An 18,549-nucleotide genomic window follows, 5' to 3' on the forward strand; every position below is an offset into this window, starting at 1 on the left:
GCGCCTGTTACATTCAATGAGGTGGATGCGTCCTCCATCCTGCCCAGTTTTAGCATTTATTTTTGGGCAAAGCATTAGCACAATGGCATTTTACCTCCCCCTCCATACTTTGGGTGGCAATATACCTTTATTTAAAAGACTGTAAGGAGCAGAGAAGTGAAAGGAATGAATGTAGTTTGAGGTTATTGCTTGAGTGGGCAGAAGAACATGAAAATTCAAAACATCCCAGCAGCCTATAGATGTAGGCAAACTCCTGGCTGTTCAGGCAACTGATTGTTCAATAAATGCAAATGGACAAAGCAAAGCATCACTGAACTTGAGAGATAAAGGTCCCTTAACAATAGAGGCTTTTTACAGCATTGAGGCCAATTTTTTTTTCCTGTTTGTATAAGTAAAACCCAATTTGAGCAACTGAAGCATCAGCTCTTTACAGTGAAAGATAATTTGTCTGGAGCAGCCAATAAGATAGTGTAAGATCCTCTAAAGAAAGCCCAAAATATGTATCCTCATTTCATTAATAAATGGCTTGAATCCAAGCATAAAAATGATGTGACTTTAATGGTTTTTCCAACTGGTAGCCACATTCCTTGTTAGCGAGAGATCCCATGTGGGAACATTAAAGTGAGACAACCCCACACAGGGTGGGAGTGATGAAACATGACCCAGCAGCTTCAGCATGCATCAGAGGATGGAGCTTGGAGATAAAATATTCAGATAAGCAATTCAACCCCAAATGATGCTCACTGTCCAGATTTTGAAACTGGGATTTAAAGAGCTTTATATTTTGAAGTGCCAAGTTGCCATAAGTAAATATGAAACTGAAAGTCAAAAGCTGGTAATTACAACCTGGTTGTGCCTGTATATCTGTCTGGTTAATTCAAACATGTGTTTTGGGTTAGTCCAAGAAAACTATTGAAATCTAGCATCTCTTTGTGAATAAATCTTTGTGAAGTTGGCATGCCACAGGTAGCAGAGGGTTCATGTGATATGGTATGTTCTCATTTTTTGCTTCAGTAGACTCATTTTTTATTGAATAGCAGAGTAAATATTTAAGCAAAACTAGTGTAAACTGCTGGCAGGTATGCCATGCTAAGTAGCAATCATTTACTTTTAAATAATTAAAAGTCAATATACAAGCATAGCATTCTTGTTGCAGTGCAGCACACGGTGCCACTGCTCTGCCTACATGTCACTTCAGAGCCTGGTTTACTAACAAAGCATTTAGTTCAGCTCATTTGGAGGGGAAAAAGAAAAAAAGGAGGTTTTTAATAACCCACCTTCTCTGTTGTGTGTGTTTGCAGGTATTTTGGCTGTGCAGACCCCAAGTATTTCTGAGTAAGGCTGAGTCTGCATTACTTGTGGGGCTGGTAAGGAAAGCCCTGATTTCCTTTGCATTATGCATAGTGGAAGTGTCAGGATGGCTCTGATGGTGTTTAATTAAATATTTGGCAGTGTTTAATTAATAAAATATTTAAACATTAAATACTAAATAGGATGTGATGTCTGCTCAGTGGACATTATGTCTCAATAGCCATTAGTCATTAAATAGGACTCAAATTGGCCCTAGAAGACTCCCCTTAGCTAAGCAAGGTCTTAAGTACATGCACTTTTGGATCTTCATTAATAAGTAATAGAGGCCAATTCAGACTTTGTAGCAACACAGAGATCCCTATTAATGGAAACATTAATGTCTCTGTTTGAGACCAGGCTCTCAGTCTAGACAGCAGAGGAGCTGCTGGGGGCAGAGGGCTGGGATGGGGCAGTGACAGCACACAGACCCCACCGTGGCTGTGGGGTGCCTGCAGCACAGCACCTTCCCTGGCAAGGACAGGGTGCAGCCTGCCCGTGCCTGTGGTCTACCAGCACCACAGTGCCTCTGTGGGACTGGTTTGGGTTAACTTTGGGGGATTTTAAATTCCTTACATGGTTTAGTGTTCGCACACACTTAGGCTCGCTGCAGGAGTGTGAAGCCCTGTGCAGCCACCTCGGGGGAAATGAGAATCAGGCTCCTCACAGCCACCCTTGGCCACATTCCCACGAGTTTGGCCACAGGCTGATCCAGCCAAACATTCCCACGTGCCAGCTCCCCCAGCCTGCACTCCTCCCACAGGAACAGCAGCTCACAGCTGAAAACTGAGCACAGGCAGAAGGGCCTGCTGAAGTGGGGTCTGTAAAAGTAAAGGGGACTGATGTTTTAAAGATTTTTCTGTAATATAATTTCAGCAGGGAAACAACATTTTACAGGCCCATGTGGTTTTCAATTTGCTAATTTATTATTCTCTATTTCCCAGACAACCACTAGTGGCAAACACTTCATACTTTTCACCTCGGTGATATTTTTGGTAAGATTTATTGGTTTTACCATCAGATCCAGGGCTGCACTCTAACACACACTGACACTGCCTTCCAGCACCACACTGCTCAGCAGGGGCTGTGTAGCCCACACCAAGGACTCAGACTCCCTGGGGACAAAAAGCAACCCTGGCACCCACCCTGCCAGTGATCTGGGGCTTTTCAGGGTGTGATAAACTGATTGCAACTTGAAGCAAGTCTGAGATTGTTTTAATTGATGCTAAAGTCAAATTATTATTATCCAGCAGGGGGATCCCTAATTTCCTCAAGGTTTTACTTTAGGGAACTGTGGTAACAAGGCACATGCCATCAGTGGGACCAGGGTAGGCAGCCTCTGCAAGGGGCCCGGTGTGCTCCTAGCCTGGTGCTCCTCTGTGGATTCAGCATCCATAGATCTCCCGTGCCTCCCAGGCTGCAAACACACTGCTAATCAGATTGTGCTTCTGCCTAGTAGTTCTTACTTGAAATATCATTGAGTTAGCTCTTGAGGGATTTGTGTCTGGTGACATATATATTGGTAGTGAAGTCAGAGGTCGCCTATTGCACAGATCATCTTGATAGGATGATTATGAAAAAAGCCATGCTGGTTAGAAGACCCTCTAACTAGATTTGGCCATCTTCTTTCAGCATCACATTAGTGGATCCTGGTTTCTCTCTCAGTTTTAGTGATCCAATCTTTCTTCTCCTGAATTTCTCCCTTGGGAGCTTTCTACACAGACATTTTAATATATCACACTATTCTCTGCAGAAGTCATTTGCTTAATAAAGAGACTGGATATTTTTTAATTGTAATATTAGCAGTGTTCAAGAGCAGCCACAATGCCTGCACCTACGCCTGGCAGGGGCTGGGAAGGGCTGATCCTGGGCCAGAGTCATCCCAGCAGAGAGTCAGTGCTGTCACCTTCACATTTCCACCAGGCACAGCTCCCAGGGCAGCTGGGACTGGCTCTGGAGGGATGGTGTGGCTGCTGGGAGCAGTGCTCTGCACAAGATGTTCCTCCACCATTTTGCTCCACACAGACTCCAGCTGGACCTTTTGTAGTTTTTAAGAACTTGTCAGAGATGGGATAAGCACTCTAAAGCAAGCACCCTATCAAAAATTAAGCAGCACAGTCAGCTGCTGAATTACCAGCTAACTGCCAAATGCAGGGTTCTTTTTCAGTTTTAACACTTCTTGTTGCACAATGTCAAGCTGTCAGAAGACACTGTCTGCAGAACACAAAACAAATATCAGTGCCACGCTGCCTAGCAGCTCAGACAGCCTGCTCAGCATCCTCTGCCCACACCACCTTCCCAGGTGACACGAGGTGAGCCCACAGGAGCTGCAGGTGGGCTGTGCTGCTCCCCACACTCACTGCTCTCCCAGTTATTTCTCCTGGTAGCTTTGCATGCTTGTTGCGTGCTGTTAAAAGGCTTTTCATTTCCTGACAATTTATAAATATGTATTGGGCCTGAAGGATGAGGGTAAAGCAACTGCTGTTTCTTTTTTTAAAGAAAATTAAACATGACAAACTTAGTTATTCATGCAAACCATCCGCCTGTTATCTCTGATTATGCAGGATCCAAATGGTGAAGCTGAGTGAATGAGTGCATTCATCAAAGTAAACTGTCAGAGGCAGGAACACTGGCTTTAACCTACCCCTACCTATTCCCTTTTGTACTTATGTTTCATCATCTTCAACAAGGCAGTGCAGTTGCTTGGTATCAGGAGCACCTATTTCACTACCCCCTCTCTTTAAGGGGGTTAATTAACCTCTTGAAAACAGGAGAGATCCTGTGTGTAGTGCTCCCCTGCTTTAAAACATCACTTCACCACGATATTCAGCCAGATCATGTGGTATTTCAGGGGCAGAGGCTGGAGGCACAGTGCTCCTGTGTCCCTGCACTCACACAGAGTGAAAGGATGTGTAGTGTTTTGTTAAGCCTGGGCACTCGTGCATGTGTACACATGTGTGGGAGAAATACATTGAAATAAACTTCATGCACTGGGAAGGGACAGATTGACTCCCACCCATCCACCAACCTGCCCCACAGCAACAGAGAAAACCTGGGACATGTGAACATGAGAAAACAAGAAAGATTGTACCATAATGTCTGAAATCTGTGGCAAGAGCCACTGTTCACTGGTGTGTTTTAGTGCAGAGAAGCTGCTTCAGATACCAGCTCTTATTCTCAGGAACAGCTTTGATGCATCTTATGAGGAAGATGCCCCTTACCTGGCCTGGGAGGATTGGATGGGGCCAGGTCCCTTCCTGAGGCACCAGAACCACAGAATGAGCTGAGCTGGAAGGGTCCCACAGGGACCATGGAGTGCAGCTCCTGGTCTGCCCAGCACCATCCCAGGAGTTACACCACGTGCCTGGTGCCATGTGTCCAAACGCCTCTCGACCCCTGGCAGGCTTACAAGCCACTCCTTCTTCTCCCCCACAACCATTACGACTGCCCTGAATGGTACCTCCTAACTGGATGATGCCCAGGTGCCCACTGAGGCCCCCTCTCTGTCCTGCACTCCCCTTCACTGTCAATTCTGCTCATTTTGGTGCAAGCCAGGGACAGAATTTTAAGCCCCGTGGTGCTGTGCCATGCCAGGGGGGTTAAACTGTCCGAGGATTTTTTGGGTGGGCTGGAAGGCAAGGAGGACTTCCTGCAGCTTGCAATACCTTCTGTGGTACAACATAATGCTTCAGCCCCAGGCAAAAGCCCCAGCACTCTCCCAGCATGATTTACACTCTGGTTGAGTCTGTGTGACAGCAGGACCACTTAACGCTCCCCTCCGCCCCCACTGTTACAGAGTTATGACTTTAAACGCCAAATATGAATCGAAAATCTCCTCTCCATTCAAGTCCTCCTTCTGCCCTTCTTATCTGACTCATTTCCAGGCTGTCCACTGACCTTCATGCTAATTGATCATCACTAATAGATAAGGGTAATGCAGCTTTTGAACTGTGCTTACTGTGTGCTTTGTGCCTCTTGATTGGCACCAGCGACATTTTTTTGCCTAGACTGAAATTAAATCAGGAGCCAGTGGACGACACCCCTGCACACTGGAGTGAACTGCCATGCTGCTACAGACACAGCCTGAAATGACTGGAAAAGCCCAATTCCACCAGAGGTGGGCATTTGCAGAAAGCTGGGTCTCCTCTGACACTCCCACAGAGCATGTTTAGTGTCACCAAGCCCTCTTACAGCAGCAGGTACCTCCCAGGAAGGTACTGAATTCACAGCACTCACCAGCTGCCCTTTCCTGGGGGCTGAGGTGTTTCACAGGTGTTAGTGAGCTCAGGAAGCCACGCAGCACCCCAGGGATCTGTGGAGCTGAGCCATGTGTGCCTCTGGATCCAGGGCACCAGAGAGGATTTAAGTGACTTGTCAGGAGTTATCGGAGAGCCTGAGGTGCAGCTCAGATCACACGTGCTGCCTGCAGCCCCCTCTGCAGAGATCAGATAAAGCCAGCCCTCTGCACTGCACTAATGCTGGGGAGCATGTTTCATACTCAAATGGATTATTGCTGCAATCCTAGAGATAAAGCCATTCATCTTCTGTGGCCCTTGGGAGTCTGAGAAGCTCACACACACCACAGCAGCAGGACACAGAAAGCATGCAATGCAACACAAAGACACTCTGAGCAGCACCTGCAGGAGTGATGAAAGGGGGACAAGAACCAGAGCAGGAGAGATACACAGATGTACACACAGACTTCACCAAAAATCCCAGATCTTCAAGCACTTTCAGGTGAAGCCTTCAGAAATATCAACATGAGCTGAAAGCTTCAAACTCCTTTTGTTCAGCCACCAATTTTCTTGGCGAGACTGTCAATGATAACAGCAATTACCAGCCTTGTTCTCAGCCTTGCCCATGCATGGGAGCAGTGCAGGTGGAGGCAGGTGCTGGTGGCAGGGGACACCCGGCCTGCCCAGCCCAGGTGTTTGTACATCTGCCCCTTTATCCAACCACGGCGACAAAAGTAAGAGCAGAAATCCCAACGCCCCATTTTCACCAGCTTAAACCCTGGTGATGAGCACTCTAAGAACCCATTTCAGGCAGAATAGAAAATTAATGAGGGAATAAAAGAGGTTGAGTCACACATCTTACATCTCAAATATGCCTCGCACAAATCGGCCGTGATGAATTGTTGTATGAAGTCTGGGCAAGGCTCCTCGCTGGTCAGAATACTGATAAAGCATGTGTGGGGCTTCTCACATGTTAAACAGAGCTCATTAAGGGAAAGATGCTGTTTATCCTTTTAATTCTGACCACATCATTCACTCGTCATCTTATTTAGACCCTATTTTTCCCCAGACTGGCAGGTGATATGATTGCATTGGCCTCAATACAATCCCAGCTCACACTTTGCTTGACAATCCAGCAGCAGTGACCAGAGCTTTTGTGCTGGTGCAGCTGGGAGAGCCGGGTGCCTGCTCATGGACATCCCAGCCCAGCGGCCAGCACGGGAACAAAACCAGGCAACTCTCAGGCCATGAATATACATCTCCTTCAGAGCAAAAAGGAGCCTCTCCAGCAGCAATGCCAAACGTGCAGATTAATGACAATGCTTTGCCTGTGAAAATGGCCTTGCTGAGTCCAAACACGTCCTCCCAAGATGCCAGATTTTGTAAGTTAGCAAAAATGTTGAGCTGTCTGTTTGCTTTAAACAATTATGTCAGCTCTGCAAGTAAAATATGTTCCCTTGCCTGACCTCCCCATGCTGCTAGGTAGGGCAGCATTTGGCTGGCTCTTGCTTTAACACAGACATCAGGGGACAGCTGGAGATTTTCCCTGGGAGGAGAAGGGCACAGCCAGCGAGGGGAGAGGTGGCAGGACCAGCAGCACCAACAGGACCCTGCAGCAATGGGTGTTATCACCTGCTGCAAGCCCTAGCACCCCAACACAGGTAAAAGCCCTGGTCAGGTGTGGGTTTAAGTCTTCAGCAACAAGTAAAAACAGACCTGTTTTCAGAAGGCAACTCCTGAAATAGAGATCTGGTGCCACACTTTATTAAAAATACAGTCCTAAAGCAGACAAGACAGAGGAGCCTGGTGTTGCTGCTCCCACCTCTCTCCCCAAGGGAGAGCTGCTGCAGAAAGAGAGATTTAATGATTTATCCTAGGTCACAGTAGAAGTTAGTGGCAGAACTGGGAATTGCAGAGGTTCCCCTGGGTGCCCACCCAGTACATTATGCACAAACTGAACCCTCCTGTCCTCAGCAGTGGGTGAGAGGCCAGGTCAGGCCCTCCCTGCACTGGGACAGGCTGTCAGAGCCTGGCTCTGGGCTGCTGAGCAGGAAACACCCAGGGCAGAGCAGCAATATTTATACCAGAGCTAATGGAGGCAAACTCCCATCACTTTCCTGTGATTTACACCCAGCGCACCACGGCCAGGCTGAGCCATGGGAGCCCATCCTTCCAGCACCTTCCCAAACCAGCACCCCAACCACTGGGACAGGCTGGGGCAGCCTGCAGGGCATTTCCTCATGGGAGCAAACTCTCACTTGACAAACAAATGAGGCACACAGACACACTTACCCCAGGGCTGGCACTTGATGTGACATCACATGGTGCTCCCAGCCTGGAAAACACTGCTTGGACAAACCTGGGCTAGATGGCAACAGCCTTGAGAGAACTGCAGTGGAAATAAAACTAGAGAGCAACCTAGGGACAGTGCTCAAACACACATCTCAAATATTTCATTACCAATATCTCCAGAGCCCATCTAGGCAGCTTTCTGGTATGCAGAAAATCAGGTTTGGGAGAGCCAAAAAAAAAAAATCCAGAATGGTTCTGGGGGTTGTGCTGGGATGGTTGGTTAGAACATGAGACAGTTCTGAACACACATGGAGGGGAAAAAAAAACCCGAACCCATGGGAAAAAAAACCATATAAAAACCCCACAAGAAAAATAAAGGGGTTGCTCAGTTTTGCAGTGCACTGCAGGGACTGTGGGGTGGCACATCTGGGAGTCCCTGGGCCACAAAGCTCCTGGACACTCAGGTACTTCACTGGTACTGACCTCCTCTGCAGGTCTCTGCTCACACAGAGCTCCCTGGCCTGTACAGGGAACCTCCTGCACCTTTTAGCTACTAATTTATAAAAGTAGCTTCTTGGAATGCAACTGCACAAAAAGCCAATGTTAACCTTGTCTCAAACACAGCAAAGAACTGTGTGAAAACACACAACTGAAGGTGCTTTCCATGCTGTAATCATGTGACAGTTCTTCAGAGAGAGCAGAACTGTGCACAAATCCAAAAGCCATGACACTTCTGACTGTGATGATTTCACTTCCAAGCTAGCAGCAGGTGAGGACAACACAGTTTGCTCTTTGCAATATTCAAAGACAGTTTAGCATCAAAAAATCTTTCAGAGTGATCACAGTCCAGGAGAATACATCTAATTCCCTTTAAAATAATTTGGAGCTTCACTGGGTAGAAAATTGCTATTTCTGCTCCAATGCCAGAGAATTCCATTTTTAATTATAGAAATTTCTGTTATGCACAATTATAATATTCTTTCATATTGTCCCTCACTCTTAGCTCGAACACACTATTAGCTACTTAAACGGCTGCTCTGCATCAGGCAGACCCAGGTCACTCCTGCTGCCCGGGAATGCTGATGGTCCTGCCTCCAGAATCAGCTCAGACCAAGAACAGAGGATGAAGCACCTTTTTTTTGTATATTCCAGGACAAATTACCCTAACAATCAATGACTGTTTGGATGCAACCTTCAGTCAGATGCAATTAGAACATAAAAATATTAAATACCTTCTCCAGAGTGCAGATATATGGACTGATGCCTTGTGGAATGCAAGCTAAGGACCAAATTCAGTGAGCAGAGTGAGAAATGCAACGTGAGAATCCACAGCAGAAGTCAGTGAAGAAGTGCAGCCCCTTGCTACTGCCTGTGCTTGCAGGATCAGGAAATGGAGGGATAAATTCTCATGTCCCAAACCAATAAACACAAAATTATCTTTACACAATAATTAATCATCCTGTAGAATGAATCAGCTGAACCAAAAAATATCAACCTGTTTCTGAGGAGCTGCTAGGGGCAGCAGCTGGAGATGCACAGCTCAAACCTGTCCCAGTCAGATGAAAGGAGAAGACTCCAAGCACACAGGAGTGTGTCCAGACACACATCCCTGGGATTAGTGCTTGCAAAGGTGCAAAGATGATGAATGAGTTGCTTTAGTCTGTGGCTGCATTAAACAGATTGTCTCTGTGCATTTAGTACCTGCTTTTTCAGTTCCAGGGGGAATTTAGTACCTTGGCTGATCAGAATCGATAACTTTAATTGGTAGTTTAGAGCTAGGTGCAAGGTGCATTGACACTAATGAAAATTAGTTGCTTAATTTGCCAGTGACACCAGGGAACATGCTGGGGAAGGCAGGGGGAAAGGCAGGCAAGGCTGCTGCTCTGCATGCCCCATGCCTTGGGATGGCACAGAGGGATGGATGGATGGATGGATGGATGGATGGATGGATGGATGGATGGATGGATGGATGGATGGGAAGGGGATGGCACCAAGGGACAGAGGGGTGGATGGGAAGGGGCTGATGCAGCCAGGCAGCAGGAGGGTGTGCAGGCACTGGCCAAGCTCTCCCAGGAGCCAGACAGGGCCACATGGCTGTGAGGGTGGGCACAGAGCAGTGACTCAGGTGCTCAGGGGGGCTGTGCTGCTGCCCAGGAAGCTCGGGGCACACACCAGGTGCCCCCAGAGCTCAGGAAGGGGGGCTCCCCATGCTACTGGCACAGACAGGCTGCTCTGCAGCCTCGGGGCTTTCTGGGCACCCAGCAGGACCCTGGCTCCTTGAGGAGCAAAGCTCTCCTCATTACCAAGTGAGCCCAGCAGTGCTCTGAGGGCAGCAGGGGAGGCAGGGCTGTGCCTGGGGCAGGGAGCTGTGCCCTGGGCAGGGAGCTGTGCCTGGGGCAGGGGGCTCCTGGTGCCAGCACAGCCACCCCACCTCACCAGGGCCACCTGTGGCCTCTGCTCCAGCCACAGCCTGTGCTCACCAAACCGAAGAGGCACAACCCCTGGGGTGTTCAATGAAGCTGTTTTGGTGAGGATCAGAGTCAAAGCACAGCTACCTTGCAGGCACGTTGGAAGCCCTCCCCAGCCAGCAACTGAAGGGTTCTGGCTGGCCCTGTTCCCTTTGAAGCATGCCTGCTGGCTGTAGGTTTCTCTTGTGCTCCCTCGCAATTACAGCACTTTTCAGCTTCTCTCTCTCCTTTTTTCTTTAATTTAAATAGATTGAGAGGAATTAAAAAACCCTCATCAATCAGATTTATCAAATAAAACTGTTGAGGTAGGGCCAGCTGCAGCTACATATGTCAAACTCAGCTGCAGATATGAAAGGAGAGGCTGTAATTCACAGGGTGCTCAGCTTTTTGAGGGTTTAGCAGCACAGCTAATCCCATTGCTACATTCCTAAGCCTACACAGATGCCTCCAAGCTAGGCAAGGATCAGTCCCTGCATACACAGGTCTGTCTGGACTCTGCTCCAGAGAAAGGGGGTGTCCATGCTGGGCACATTCCTTCACAAGCTGCTGCAATGTCCCCCTCCTCAGGGCTTGGGGAAGGACTCAACAGACCCTTGGCTTCTTACCTTGTCCTTGTACCACATGTGTGGCTGAACAAACTGGGTGCATCATCTGTCTGAGACAGTGTGCACAGGCTACTGCACTTGTAAGAGCTCAGGTGAAAGAGAAGAGTAACAGCAAAACTTCTCATTGATTAATGTGAGTCAGTATTCCCCCAGCCTTTGAAAATTTTGGTTCACAGAGGTCCCCTTTTGTTGAACACTATTAGCTGAGTGACAAAGCAGCCAAAGAAACCCAAAAGCTGGTAACATCCCCAGACACCTGCACAAGGACCTTGAGGTGTGGGTGAGAGCAGTCTCAGGGGGCCCAAGCTGAAAATGATGAGGAACAGAGATCTTGGCAGTGGAGGAAGGCAGAGGTGGAGCAGACTTCCCCCATTCTGTTAAGAACTACTGCTATTGCCATGTAACCCCAAATGCCACTGCTCTGGGACACAAGGATGGCTCTCCTGCAGATCCTGCTGGCCACTGCTTTGTGCAGACACCCTGATCACAACCCTCCTTCTGTCATGGCAAAGTGGCAAGGGGAGCCCTAAGAAACCACAGCATCCTCTCCTCTCCCTCTGCTTTTCCACACTGCTGTGGAATGGCCAGCTCTGTGCAAGGAGCATCCCAGCAAATGCTGACCACAAACAACACCCCAGGACACTCGGGGACAGACACGTGTTCAGGGATGCAGAAGTGTGAGGGGCTTCATGGTTCTCCTCACGGTTCCTTTACAAAATCAGAGTTTAAAAGCTGCTCTCTGCAGAGGTCGCTGCTGCAGCATCCACCACCACCTTTCTCAGCAGAGGTGTCCAGACCTCACCTCACAGGGTAGAACCGAGCTGCTCTCCCAGGCTGCTGCCAGGCCCCGTGTCCTCCAGCAGACTCCATCTGCTGGATTTCCAGACAAGCAGCTCCTGCAAGGACAAAAATCTATCGAGTTAAATAATACACGCTCCATCTTCTGTTCCTCTCAGCAAAACTGAGCAATTTTTGGAGATATTTTGTAAATTCAGATTTATGATGATTATTTTTCATGCTATGGCTACCACAGTGACCATAGAGAATTTATGGAGGTAATAATGTATTTAAATAGCCAATTTTGAAAAAAACTGAGCCATTGCAATGGATTAACACTCAAACCATTAATATTCAAACGTATTAAGTCACTTGAAGGATTTTTTTTTGTGTGTATGCATATTTTGGGGTATATTCTCCTCATAATACGTGGAGAGAAGATATGCTTTACTGTTGACATTTAACACATTTTCTTTATTGCTTTTCATTTCATTGTGAGTAAAAGCGTTATTTGTCCACCCAGCCTTCCTTAGGAGGAATGCCATCATTTCTGTTTGCAGAAGCAACCAAAAATTAAAGGAAATATTTTAGATGTCAACATTAAATGTCAAAAACTGATTTTAAGTAATTAGTAATACCCTGGCACATATGCATTTTATTCAGAAAATTCCTGTTAAAAATATTCATCGGGGGATATTCAAATTTATTATGTAGAACAACATGGCATTAACGTGCTGGCTTCTATTTAATGCTTTGGTTCATAGCAACAAAGATACCAATGGGAAATCATTAAACAAATATGAGATTTTTTGCAGCATAATGGGTCTATGTTTGGTATCACTTGAAAAAAGAAGAAACCCCTCACCGAGCTCAAACTGGCAGAAAAAAAATGCAATGATCAGGCAAAGTACAGCAACATTATAAATGTTAACAGATTCCAGAAAGTGATTTTATGTTAATTCCAATGTTAAGGCTGTCCGGGGCTGCAGAAGGGAGCGTGGGGCTGCGGGAGGAGAGGCACGGCGCCTGCAGGGAGCACAAAGGGCTGCCCTTGCTGGGGGGCGGGGGGACTTTTATTAATTATATTTCCTTTAGAGCCCTAACAATAACATGTCAGTAACGCACACATTCTGTACTTAATTGACGTTAATGATTTGGCGGGCCGGGAGCCTCCCCGCGCCGTGAGAATCGCGGCGGCCCCGCGTTCCTCAGCCCGCGCCGCAGCCCCAATTAACTCGAGGAGCGTGGGGCCGCCGAGCATCCCCCGCCTCCCCCGGCCGCCGAGCATCCCCCGCCATCCCCACGGCTCCCACCTCCCCCGGCCGCCGAGCATCCCCCGCCGTCCCCACGGCTCCCACCTCCCTGCCCTCCCCGGCAGCCCTGCGGGAGCACAGCCCCCGGCACAGCAGCCCTGCACAAAGGGACATTCACGCACCCCAGCAGTGACCGACGGCACACACGGCCACCCTGCCTGGTGGCACAGGCGGGGCTGGGGCAGCTCCTCTGGCTCCCCTCTGGCACCACAGCTTAGGGGAGTCTGGGGTTTCTCTCTCATGCATGTGAGCAGCAGGTCCCAGCCAGCCATCCCAAAAACCCAGCCAAACCAAAGAGCCCAGCCAAACCAAAGAGCCCAGCCATCCCCAAAAACCCCAGCCATCCCCAAAAACCCCAGCCGTCCCCAAAAACCCCAGCCGTCCCCAAAAACCCCAGCCGTCCCCAAAGAGCCCAGCCGTCCCCAAAGAGCCCAGCCACCTGAAAAAACCCAGCCAAACCAAAGAGCCCAACTGTCCCCAAAGAGCCCAGCCGTCCCCAAAGAGCCCAGCCACCCCAAAAAACGTAGCCATCCCCAAAGAGCCCAGCCGTCCCATGTGCCATCCACCCTCAGGCTCTCAGCCAAGTCAGGTACACAGTTCCAGCAGGGAAGTGATGCCTCTCAAAGCAGCCCCTGCCTGGGTTGCTGTAGTAACTTCACCTGTGGTGCCACTCAGCCAGCTCAGAGTGCCCCAGATTCCCCTATTTACATCTCTGGACTCAACTCTTTCTGTGACAGCAGCCCCTGGAAAGGTGATTCGTCTGTAGGCAGGCAGCTGGGGAGAAAGCCCAATGGGCAGCAGCAGGGTCCAAACCCACTGCAGCTGCTGGCACTTCCAGGGTCTTGACAGTGGCAGGCAGTCCTTGGAAATGGCAGGAGAAGCCTGGAGTCCTGCCACAGTCCAGGAGCACATGGAAGTTACAGCAACAGCAGCACCAGGTTGCCCTGGGCAGATGCAGGATGGTCTCCTGCTGTGCTGCACCAGTGCATCCCCTGCATCCTCCCAGCACAATGGCATGCAAGGAAGTCATGCAAATTCCTCCATGAGGGCCAGTAACAGACCTGCTTTTGTGTATGGCATTTCCTCCCTCCTTGGGGCAACTCTTAGGCTCAGCCCACTTCAGTGCCAGATGATCACATCTGCCAGTGCCACAGCCCCAGTTCCTTCTTCCTCTCTTCCCACCTTTGATCCTGCCAGCACAGAGCCTCCACCATCACTCCTCCAGGCTGTGGCCAAGCATAGAGCACGGTGGCTGAGCCTGTGCTGCTCTTTCACAGAGCATCAGTAGCTTGTCTGACTCCTTTTTCTTCTTACCTCCATTAGCAGAAGTCAGATCTTCTTTAAGTTGTCCAATGGAGGAAGCCAAGAGACAGGGAAGTGGGGAGAGGAACCACAAAAAAACCCCATGAGTCAAGATTTGGTAGAAAATCAAGTTAAAAAAAACCAACCAACCCAGTCACTGCAAGCAAATACCACCCCCTATTTAGGGGTTTCTAGAGCAGTGATCCCACAAGCAGCACCTCTCCCACTCCCAGCAGAACAGGGTGGCCCAGGCAGCAAAACATCCAACAAATTGTTCTGTTGCCATTTCTCAGGGGAAAACATTTGCTTAAAACCAGTCAGATGAATTTGGAGTGATCTATAGGGCACTTTGTTATGTTAATGACTGTTACCAACTGTCCTTTATATTAAAGTGTTGACTCATTGTCAGTTGGGGCGAGACAAGACAGCTTGCTTGTGCCTTGCAGTCCTTTTGCACTCACCCAAACTACTCATGTGAAGACACTTTAATATGAAGAGACACTGTCTGTGGCTATTATTAATCTCCTGACTGAAGCCCAGAATACTAATAACACCATGCAGGATCAGCTAACCTTTCCTCAGAGCATTCTTCATTCTGCAAGATTTTGGCCAAAACGAAAACATTTTTCTCTGCTCTCACGAGGCTGACAACCAGACTTCCCAATCAGAGATGGAAAAAGGTTTTCATTTGCCCTCTCCTGTGCTCAAATAACATCCTCATCATCATCATTCTGGCAGAGGTAAGAGGGGTGCCTCCTGCAAGCCCAGAAACATCAGCTTTACCCACATCAGACAGCAGCATTTGGCAGGTCTGGCTGAGGTGAGAAAACAACTTGTTTATTCTCAGACTGATCTTAAACCCAAGTGTAACAACCACACCTCACTGTGAGCTGCACAGTCCAAAAATGACATTGGCATCTGGTAAGAACTGGAAGATGGATTATGGGGTGAAAAGATAAAGGTTATCTTTTAAGTCTTGTAATGGTGAATAACTCTTGACATGTAGAAAAATTGGGCTGAGGTGCAGAGGCTGGTGTCCTGATAGAGTGCCCCCCCTCAAAAAAATCCAAACACCTTGCACAGAACTGCAAAACAAAGCACCATATTACTCTTCTCCATCTGATGCTGCTGCTCTGGGATCCAATCCAAGACAGCTCAAGCCATTTATCCTGGCTGCACACAGAGCACACCATAGGTAAGTTTGTGTAACTGGAGTCTGAACACGATAACCTGAGCAAGTCACAGCTGTCCCTACTTCTCCTTTTGCCTTGGGAGGAGCCCAAACACATTCCTACACAGTTTCATTACATTTTTACTCTCTTCTTTCCAGCCAAGCCACTTATTTTTAGTTGTATGTGAGGCCTCTTCCATCCATATTTAAGAAGAAAGCAACAGTCCTAGACCCAGAGCAGTGTCTGCTCCCTGCTCCCTCTCACCCTGTCACCTTTAGAGGACTTCCCATCCTTGTGTCACCAACAGCTTCTTTCTGGAAACACACATCTGTACATAAGCTACTTTGGGCTCCTGACCCTACTAAAAATAAAAGAATCTGCCCACCAAAGGAAGAAAATAGACCCAGCTCTGCTTTTAGCACCAGGAAAAACAGCCACCCCACATATGTGATAACTGCATGAAAATGTTTAGGCTTGTTGCTTTTCTCTGTCAGGAAAATTGTTTAGCTCTTGATTCAACCCCTTATTTCATTTCCAAGGAATGCTACTGTACACAGTTTGTGAGAGACCCAAACATTTGATGCTTTGTTGTTGCCTTTATAGTATAAAGTATAATATATGTGACCAAAGACTGAGTTTTAAATGAAGAGTGACCAACTGTAGTTTTGCCAGAAAGGCATTAAGAGCATTCAGATTTACAGAAGCATTTCCCCTCTCCAGCCACTGTCTATAAACAAAGTAACTTCTCTTTTTTCAGTAGTCATGGGAATTTAAGAAAGCAACAAAACTCTTACTTCTTTAGCCAAGCCAAGGCAGAAGTTAACATTTGAGACTTATAACAGAGCACAGGCTGATAGAGGAAATCTTTCCCCCTCAAATAAAGACAGTTCTTGTCAGGCACCTGCTCTCCTCCACCCCAGGAGCAGGGCTGGGCACATCTGACAGAGCAGGCACCAGGTGGGAGAAGCTCCATACATAATTTTTCCTCATATCCCAGGCAAACACATATGCTGAGGCAAACATTTAGGATTTCATATTTTTCCTCCTTGAATATTATTGCCATCATGCTGAAAAATAAAAAAATCAGTGCATTATAAAAACATTTGCTTTCTTACTATATGAGTTACACGAGAATATGTTTGGCTTGGTAAAACAAACCCAGTTTTCAAGTAGATTTGCACCTCCAATAGATATTCTGCTTCCCTGCATTGGCAGCATCTGTAGGACCAAAGCCTCTGGGATCAGAAAGGTTTTCCTTCCTTCCTTCCTTGATAGCCATCTCATTTAATTTGCCCTCAAACACACCAGTCTGTGGGGTTTTGAAATCCCTGGTTTTATTCTGCCTACAAAGAATACTTCCTTTCTTTTTCTGATGTGAAACTCACTTTAACAGAAATAAAAAGCTTCATATAGAAACCTACCCTTTCTGCTTAACATAAACTTCTTATTTCAAGAGATTGAAAGGAGATAGCATTGCAATATTCTGCAGTCTTAGTTAAATGTTTGATTATGTATAAGCTGTGGCAACAGTGGACTACTCAAAATTTCAGAGAAACATATTTTGTACTTTTAAGCTGGTTTGCAGATAGTGTGGCTGAAAGAGCACAGGATCATCATCAAATGCTCACTGTTCATTGACCCAAGCCAAGTGGGTGCTCTGCTGTAGTTTTAGCTTCAAAGCAGAGTTTCACAAATTGCTATAACAACAAGAAATGGACATTAAAATCTGCTCTTATTTGTATACACTTCTGCTATCTCAGACACACAAAAAATAAAACAGAACCCCCAAAGCTCTCAGTTTGTCCACCTTGACTGGCCACCCCATGGCTGGGGCGAGGGCAGGACAACCAGAAGGGGAAGAGCCCTGCAGCTTCCTGCCACAGGCAGCACATGACAGAGCTACATCCCCTATTTAAAATGCCAAACCCGAACAGAGACCACACAGTCTGTTCTTAATGCCCAACAAATTCAAGGCTGTACAAAGCCAACCTGTGTTATTTCACAGCACGTGCCCGTGTCACTGTCACTCTTTTTTGATGGTAGAGGTTTGTGGAAGATGGGGTATGAATAATCTGGTGCTTTAAATGTTGATACATACCCAGAGACAGCAGTTCCCTGAATCCCCAGAACAGAAGGTTCATGCCAACAAGCAAGGGGAAGTGGGTACATGCAGTGTCACTGCACACTCACCAGCCCCCTGCTACACTGCACACTGACCCCCAGCTGCTCCACAAGGCTTTACCCTACAGATATTTCTCCAAATAAAGCCTGGAAAAAGCCCATTGGAGGTTATGGCAACTCCCAAGCTGAGGATGAGGTTCCCTGACATTCCTCCCCAGGAGTGGATGCTGCTGTGAGCCTCAGACACGGGCAGTGAGGTCTGAGCTGACAGCCTGGCTGAAGAAGAGTGTCCCACCCTGGCAGCCTCCTGCACTCAGGCTGCTGGGCTGAGCTGTGTGGGCAGCAAACAGCACCCAGGAACAGAGAGAACCCTGAGCCAGGCTGAGGGTTGGCTCTTGCCTCCACCTTGTGCAAGCAGGGATGTAATAAATCCCTCGTGTTGTAATTCCTGAGAACCAAAAGGAGATGCTGACCTGAGACCTAGAAATAGAACCAGAGAAACCACCCTCCTGCTTTAGGGCAGACAAGCTATGCACACCTATTTCTGTGAACTATGTATACCAATAACTATTTCTGTTAGGTACCTACAGCATTTACAAGAGCTGAACATCTGGCTGACTCAGTGGGGACCACCATGCCTCCATCCTTTCTGCTCACCAGCCCTGCTCCCCTCCACCCCAGCTCACTCATTTGGGGCTATTTCCTTCAATACACTCACAGCAACCCCCAACTTCCAATTGCACAGTGGCAGTAATGCAAAATTAGCACTGGATTCATTTCTGTTGTTCAGTTCTCTGGTGCCCCCAGCTTTCAGACCAAGGTGAGGAGGGTTTGATGCATTGTTATGACAAACCTTTCAGGAGGAGAAGATAATCATGCACCACCTGGGTTACTGCAAATTCAATTTACTTTGCAGC

This window comes from Agelaius tricolor, unplaced genomic scaffold, assembly GCF_023055355.1.
Source record: "Agelaius tricolor isolate 1412-34295 unplaced genomic scaffold, bAgeTri1.0.p SCAF_15, whole genome shotgun sequence".
NCBI classification, from domain to species: domain Eukaryota; kingdom Metazoa; phylum Chordata; class Aves; order Passeriformes; family Icteridae; genus Agelaius; species Agelaius tricolor.